This window comes from Ailuropoda melanoleuca, chromosome 4, assembly GCF_002007445.2.
Source record: "Ailuropoda melanoleuca isolate Jingjing chromosome 4, ASM200744v2, whole genome shotgun sequence".
NCBI classification, from domain to species: Eukaryota; Metazoa; Chordata; class Mammalia; order Carnivora; family Ursidae; genus Ailuropoda; species Ailuropoda melanoleuca.
Window position 1 is genome coordinate 119,261,627 of NC_048221.1, and position 8,086 is coordinate 119,269,712.

At 39.1% G+C, this 8,086-nt stretch overlaps 1 protein-coding gene across 1 annotated transcript in view; it reads left to right on the forward strand.

Annotated features, from left to right (window-relative positions):
- The first annotated feature begins 7,831 nt into the window (after positions 1–7,831).
- Positions 7,832–8,086, forward strand: part of MEMO1 (mediator of cell motility 1) — a 111,630-nt gene continuing 111,375 nt past the window's right edge. Inside the window, exon 1 of the mRNA XM_011237112.3 lies at positions 7,832–7,854. The gene's annotated coding sequence lies outside the window, so the exon portion shown is untranslated. The remainder of the gene's footprint in view (positions 7,855–8,086) is intronic.

An 8,086-nucleotide genomic window follows, 5' to 3' on the forward strand; every position in this document is an offset into this window, starting at 1 on the left:
TTATTTGAAAGTAGTTTTTTTTTTTTCCTATATGACACATATTTTATATGGTTCAGTTATTTTCATGAATTGCTTCTTTCTTGGGTCTTAGAATGCTGCAATACGCCAGAGTCAAGTTCAACTTAAAAAAAATCTCACCTAGTTTTTCTCAGCATTGTCTTTGGATCTCTTGGAGGGTGGGATCTGGGCATCTTGTTTTTAACATCACAGGTGCCTCTAATGCACAATGAAGTTGGAGTATTGATATAAGCATTGTGGAGGGTGTACAATATCCTTCAGTGCTATAAAGCTTTATGGTAGTAATATAATAATAGCTGTCTTTTATTGCAATTCTGTCAGGCATAAGTACTATTTTACTTAAATTATCTTTAATATAGCAACTCTACAAAGTAGATATTGTTATTCCCATTTTGCAGATGAGGAAACATTTGGAGAGGTTAAGTGACTTGCTCAAGACCACACTGCTGGTAAGTGCTTGAATGGCATTCACACCCAGTTCTACCAATATGTTGCTGATAGCTGCGTGAGAAGTATTTGTGCGAGTTCACATCATTGCTTCTTTTGGCAATAAAAAACACCAGGGAATCCTTTTTGGGGGGTCTGCTTACTTTGTCCTGTATGAAAAAATTAAGATAACTCATTAGCTCAGAAAAAAGAAAACTGAAGAAAGCCAGGCAGGAAGAATATTAAGAGAAGCTGTTCTCAGTGAGGAATGACTTTGCCCTCTCACCCCAGAGGACATTTGGCAGTGTCTAGAAACATTTTGGGTGTCACAACTGAAGTAAGGTGGAGTTCTACTGGCATCTAGTGGGTAATGGCCAGGAATGCTGCTAAATACTTCACAATACACAGGACAACCTGCATGCCCCACGCATCCCCAAGAATTATCCAGTTCAAAGTATCAATTAGTGCTAAGGTTGAGAAACCCTGCTTTCAGGGCACCTGGGTGGCTCAGTTGGTAGCAGGCAACTCTTGATCTCAGGATCATGAGTTTGAGGTCTGCACTGGGCATAGAGTTTACTTGAGAAAAGAAACCCTGCTTTGGAAGCACATTAAAGATGTGTGTCCAAGCTAAAATGTGAAGGCAAAGTTGGAGTATGACCTGATGCTGATGAGGTATGTGTTATAGTTCACATTAATACAGGAAAAGCTTATTTCAGTAGGAGTGACACTTGTGGGGAGGTGACATGCTTTCGATTTAAAATTGCAGATCTATATAATTTGCATAGGAAAAACCTGCAAAGATTGGAATCTCTTGCTTATATAGTAGTTTCCACAGATATTAATTCCATCAGATGCATTTTGGGTATTTGGCTAACTCCTACATTAATCTGCCCAAGTCTTTTTCATGGTATTTTAACATTTGATTAAGCACTAATTGGGTAATTTTTTTTTTTTTTTTTACTAAAGCATCAATAGTTTTATCATCTTACAGCAGTTCTTCATCCATGATTCACATCAGAGCCACTTGGGGAACTTTTCATATGTTTTTCATATACAAATAGCCCTGGAGAGCCTGCTTAAGTTATGATAGAGCCTGGCTTCTGAATTTGACAAAAACTCTTTTAAGGGGGCGCCTGGGTGGCTCAGTCGTTAAGCCTCTGCCTTCAGCTCAGGGCGTGATCCCGGTGTTATGGGATCGAGCCCCACATCAGGCTCCTCCGCTGGGAGCCTGCTTCTTCCTCTCCCACTCCCCCTGCTTGTGTTCCCTCTCTCGCTGGCTGTCTCTCTCTCTGTCAAATAAATAAATAAAATCTTTAAAAAAAAAACAACTCTTTTAAGGCATTCTGATAGACACCTCTGGTTAAGACCACTTAGAAGTAATGTAGTACTCTGCCTAGTGCTACATTACTTCTAGTGTTCTATTGAATTATCTTTGGGTTGGGGCTTAAATTACTGAATCTTGAAATTGATACTTTTTAAAGTAACAGCTGAGAATAGGCATATCTTTTGCTGGCAGTGCACATGCTACTTAACCAAGCACTTATCATGTGCCAGGCACCATGCTAAATACATGAATTGTTAATATAATCCTCAAAAACTTGTGAGTTAGGTTTAATTTTAATACTTCATTTTTAGGTGAGGAAAGTGAGATTTTGTTAACTTGGTCAAGGTTATAGGGGAAATAAGTTTGGGGCAGGGATTCAAACCCAGCTTAATGCTCTATTACTTTCCCTTAATGCTATATTACCCTCTGCTCTAATGTTCTCAGGTGTGCTTAAAATTTTTCTTTGGGGGAAAATCAGTCTGCCCTCGTGTGTGTATAGTAGAAGCCCTTTTATCTAGTTGGTAGGTGAAAAAGTGAGTCACGGTAGAGAATCATAAATGATACTAAACAGTTTTTTTTTTTTTAAACTTAAGCATGTTACTCTGTATTAACTTGTTAATATTTCTTTTCCAGTCTTTTCTCTGGGATTGGGTTCTCTGATTGGAATTCTGTATCATTTTTCTTCCTCAGACCACTCTTGTATTGTATGGTCTGCACATTTCAGTCTCAGGTTTTTTGAGAGTAGAGTATGCTTTTGGACATTTAAGCAGTAATTTGTAGAATCCTATGCTTTTTTCATGATTTTTTTTTCTCCAGCCTTCAGTCATCTTACCTGCCTCTAATTTGATAGTTTTTACTTAGTCTTTCCAAAGCATTCCACCAAATTTTTGTATGCCTTTTGCATTATGTGTTTGTATTTCATTGGTTTATGTAATATTTAATTATATAATGGTAATACCTAGTACAACTGGCATAAGTAAGCTGGAGAACACTATTGACCTTTGTTAGTTATGCACACAAACCTGGGAAGGAGCCTGCAATCATGTGAGCATTTCCTACAAAGTGTAGTCTACAAGCTTCAAGCGTTCCACTTTATTTTACCATGGGAATGGAGAGCATCACTCACTCCAATACGCTGGCTAAAGAGAAACCAGTTAAGCAAATTTCTCTATACTTTGATGAGGTATTTTACATGTAGCTGGCAATTGTGTTATAGAAACCTATTCCTACCCTTCGAATGCTTAAAGGATAAGTTACTGTTTAGTGAACAAATACAGAATTAGAGTAGAAAGTCCTATGTGTTATAGAGTGAAGTCTTGAATTACGTTGGTAGATAGGTTAGTGGGAGGACCAGTAGAGCAAATCAGGCATAGATTCATAGAGGAAATAGAGACCTTGAATTGAAAAAAACAAAAATTGTTTGGATAGAATGACAACATTGTCTACTTAATTCTGGTGATACTATGGGAAGAATATCAAACCTTTGCTTAAATTTCATTTAGGAGAAGGTATAGTGGGATTTTAAGATTGATAACTTCCTGTTAGAAACATGATAGAATGGTTGTAGGGATAGCATAAAATATTATAGCCAGATATTTTTCTGGACTGGATTCCAAAAAGGCATTAACAAATTGGAGGCCTGATACATATCATCAAACTGTAGAAATGAGGGGAAAAGTTGAAAGCTGTAAATGGTTACCACTGAGAATCCATTTATTTAAAAATCTCTACATTTAAAGTAGGAAAGTAGGAAAGTAATATAATAGTGGAAAATAGGTCACCAGATATAAAAGGGCCGGGCAGTAATAAGAATTTATTTAAAAAAAACAAAACAACAAACCTTTTATCAGCCTTTAAAAAAAACTTGAAATCTTTTAACTGTTATTTCATTTTTGGGAATTCTAAATAATATTAACAATATGAAAAAAGTTCAACAAAATTTATTAAAAAAATTGGAAGTGAACAAATTTTTTTCTTAAGAATCACTAAATATGTACTTAGCTCAGTGTCAGGTACATAGTTAAGTGTTTAATAAATACAACTTACTAAGTTTGGCTTCTAACGGAAGGGTAAACTTGACACTAGATTAGAGCACTAGTTTAAAAAATTCTTTTTAAATTGAAATATAGTTGACACACAATGTTACATTAGTTTCAGGTTTACAATGTAGTGATTCAATGACTCTGTATGTTATGCTGTGCTCACAATTGTAGCTACTATCTGTCACCACACAGTGCTATTACAATACCATTGACTGTATTCCCTATGCTGTACCTCTCATCCCTGTGACTTATTCATTCTATAACTGGAAGTTGCACCTCGCACTCTCCACCAATTTTTTTTTAATGATTTTTTATTATATTATGTTAGTTAGCATACAGTACATCCCCGGTTTCTGATGTAAAGCTCGATGATTCATTAGTTGCGTATAACACCCAGTGCACCATGCAATACGTGCCCTCCTTACTACCCATCACCGGTCTATCCCATTCCCCCACCCCCCTCCCCTCTGAGGCCTTCAGTTTGTTTCTCATAGTCCATAGTCTCTCATGTTTCATTCCCCCTTCTGATTACCCCCCCTTTCTTTATCCCTTTCTTCCCTTACTGATCATCCTAGTCCTTATGTTCCATAGATGAGAGAAATCATATGATAATTGTCTTTCTCTGCTTGACTTATTTCACTTAGCATTATCTCCTCCAGTGCCGTCCATGTTGCAGCAAATGTTGAGAATTCGTTCTTTCTGATAACTGAGTAATATTCCATTTTATATATGGACCACAACTTCTTAATCCAGTCATCTGTTGAAGGGCATCTCGGCTCCTTCCACGATTTAGCTATTGTCTCCACCAATTTTTAGTCATTTCCACCCCACCTCCACTCCCCTCTCGCAATTACCAGTTCTCTGTGTTTATGGGTCTGTTTCTGCTTTTTTGTTTATTCATTTTGTTTTTTAGATTCTACATGTAAGTGAAATCATAATGGCATTTGTCTGTCTTGGAGTACCAGTTTTAATTGAAATCAAAAGAGCGTCTTTATTCTAAACTCTTCTCTCAACCTTGATTGTTTCAAAACTGGTTTTATTCTAGAATATTTTTTGGATATGGGGCTTTTAGCAATAAGTGGACTTCTCAAGCTGTCCACCGTGGATAAGGAAATTGTAAAAATGGTCAGTTTAATATTGCCATGTAGATTCCAAAAATCAAGCCTAAAGATGTATTTTGTGTGTGTGTGTGTGTGTGTGTGTGTGTGTGTAGAGACTATAGGTACATGGCACAAAATTCCAAAGATACACAAAATTTTATTTATTTTTATTTATTTATTTTTTAAAAAGATTTTATTTATTTATTCAACAGAGATAGAGACAGCCAGCAAGAGAGGGAACACAAGCAGGGGGAGTGGGAGAGGAAGAAGCAGGCTCGCAGCGGAGGAGCCTGATGTGGGGCTCGATCCCACAGTGCCAGGATCACTCCCTGTGCTGAAGGCAGACGCTTAACTGCTATGCCATCCAGGCGCCCCCAAAGATACACAAAATTTTAAATCCTTTGTCCATCCTTGAACCTCGGCCATCTAAACAAGTACTGTTACCAATTTACTGTGTTTCCTTCTAAAAGTATTCTGTGTATATGCAAGTTTATGAGAATGCATTTTTAAAGTATTCATTTTTACACGAATGGTAGCATATTTTACACATTTTTCTGCAATTTGCCTTTTCCTTGTTTTTTAGCTCTCTATACCAGTATACAGCACCACCGTATTCTTTTTAATGTATGCATGTGTAACAAGTCTCATATTGATGGATATTGTGTTTGTGCTAGTTGTTTGCTAATACAGACTGATGCAGTGAATATAGAACATGCTTTTTCAGAACATATGTTGGGTTCTGGGACTAGTGGTGCCTTATTTATTAAAGTCCACTTTATGAAGATTCTCTTATTAGTGAGGAATTTCTCCTTACCTTTCGCTATGACTGATGTTTATGGAGTGTCAAACCCAAGTCACTGGTGGATATAATAGAAATTGTTAATAATATGGGAATTGTGCAGTATTGCCAAACAGGCTTCTCCTGGGATATGACATGAATATTTGCATTATATGGGTCTCCATTAATTTAGGGGAGGTAAGTGAATAGTTTCACCATACTTCTATCAAGAGTCTATCCTTGAATAACGTAGCTAACAAAAGATGGGACAGAAGTAATAATCATGGGATATATTGAGAGCATTCTAGAGATAATAGAAGATCTTTTAACCGTTCACCTCTCTTGGCATTGTGGTCTTTGCTAAGTTTGACCAGTAAGAAAAATCCTTTGGGGAAAGAAGCCTCCAATAGAGCATTTTCATAGGAAGGAAGCTTAAATTTAAATTAGGTTACTAGTTTGGAATGAGTCCTAGGATTGTTGCTAGGAGCAGAGGATAATGATAAGAAGAAACAAAGAACAGCTTATAAATTGTTTTCAGACTATTTTCACTTAATGATTCTCACAGCAAGCCTGTGAGTTAGATATTATTCCTGTTTGCATTTGACAGATGAGAAGACTGAGGCTTGAAAAGGTACATTACTAGATGCCCATGATCACAGCTGGTGAGAGACAGAGCCATGACTCAAATCTGATTTTCCAATTTGACCAGACTGAAATATGAAGCTTTCTTAGTTCATTGTATCCAGTATCCTTTCCCCTCCTTTTTTTGGGCCATGGAAACAGAATCAGGAATCATTAACTTCAAGAGTTGTCACTGCTTATCAATGCCACATCAACCATATCAACAGTTTTCCTTTTCTTGAAATTAATGATGAAAAGTTTACCTGTTTACCATGCCATCATTTACCACTGATTTTTGGTACTCCAGGAAGAGTATTGTGGAATTAGAGCTGCAGCCTGCCTTTTTGTTATCTTTAAATCAACTCTGTGGCACATCTTTTTTTTTTTTTTCCCTGCATAATATGTTAATATTTTGGCAGGTTAGTGGTGAAATGAGAGGGTTAAAAATTGAATAAAGAAATATGTATCAGTGGAGATTTAATCTAATAACTGTGTAGAAAAAGGTGTGAAAGTCAGAAATATTCCGGTAATTGACTAGGCTTTTAGGCCTGGGATCTCACAGGAAATCCTTGGGTCTTAAAGTTGAAAAAGTGAGAGGAGAGGTTGGAACAGGACAGTAAATTTAAAAAATACATATTATGACACTAGGGACACTTGAATATTAGGCAGCCAGATATCTGCTTTGAACTCCAAATCCAGATATAACAGTTTTATGGTTTTAACCTCAAAGCTTTCTTTGAAGACATCCAAGTTTTCTTACTCTCTTCCCCGTTTTGGAATGTTCTACTTCATACCAACACTTCTCTGAGGTCCAAGATACCCTACTTTCCTGTGATTCTTCTCTAATTTTAAATGAATTCTTTGTTCCTGACACTTATGTGAAATACTGGGATTTATAAGAGAAGGAAAGGTTGGAAATGTTTGTTGTATGCATACTCTGTCAGACTCTGCATTAACTCTTGTAATCCTAGGGACACTCCTTGAATATATTATCCCCTCTTTATAGATGAGAATAACAGGCTAGCTATATCACACTTGACTCTAATTAGGGAGTTAAGACATGCACCTACATCCGTATAAAATGAAACAAGATAAATGTTTACAGTGTCAAAGCCAAGATGAGGTGGTGAGGGTGGCCCAGTGAAGCAAAAACTAGCATTTGCGGGGACCACAGGCGCACTACCATGTGCCTGTTTCCACAAATGAACTTCCCAACGTGGTCACAGGCTTGCATCCCTAGGAGTGAAACCTTGGGGGTGTGAATCCACTAAAGACTCGTGTGTATGATGAGGTAGGGGAGGACAAGCCGGGCTGTCCTCGTGGAAATCCGCATCGGCGAGCGCTTGGTGCTCTTCATTTAAGGAAGTTGGCTGGGGGAGGGGGCTTGCCCTGCGGCTGCGTCCTGCTCCCCCCCCCCGCCGCCTCCCCCCACAGCCTCTGCTGCCGCTAAACCCCGGAGAGCGGAGCGTGCACGTTGAGATTCCTCGGCGGGCCTGGCAGCGGCTGCTGGGCATGCTCAGTGGGCAGGACCCGTTAGAGTGGCGAGTAAGGAAGCGTTGGCTCTTCTCTGGGTCTGCCTTCCCCGGTTCAGGCCCCGGCCCTGGGCTTTTGTGTGCGCGGAGCCGTAGCCGCCGCTGCCTCCTCGCGGGGCCGCCGACCCCAGATGCCTTCTGGCCTGTCCGGTTTCCGCCGTTAACCTCGCCGCGCGGCTGGAGGAGGAGCGGGGCTGGGCGGGGCCCGGGGGCCGGCGGCCGGGCGGGCAGGAGGGCCCTGCCGG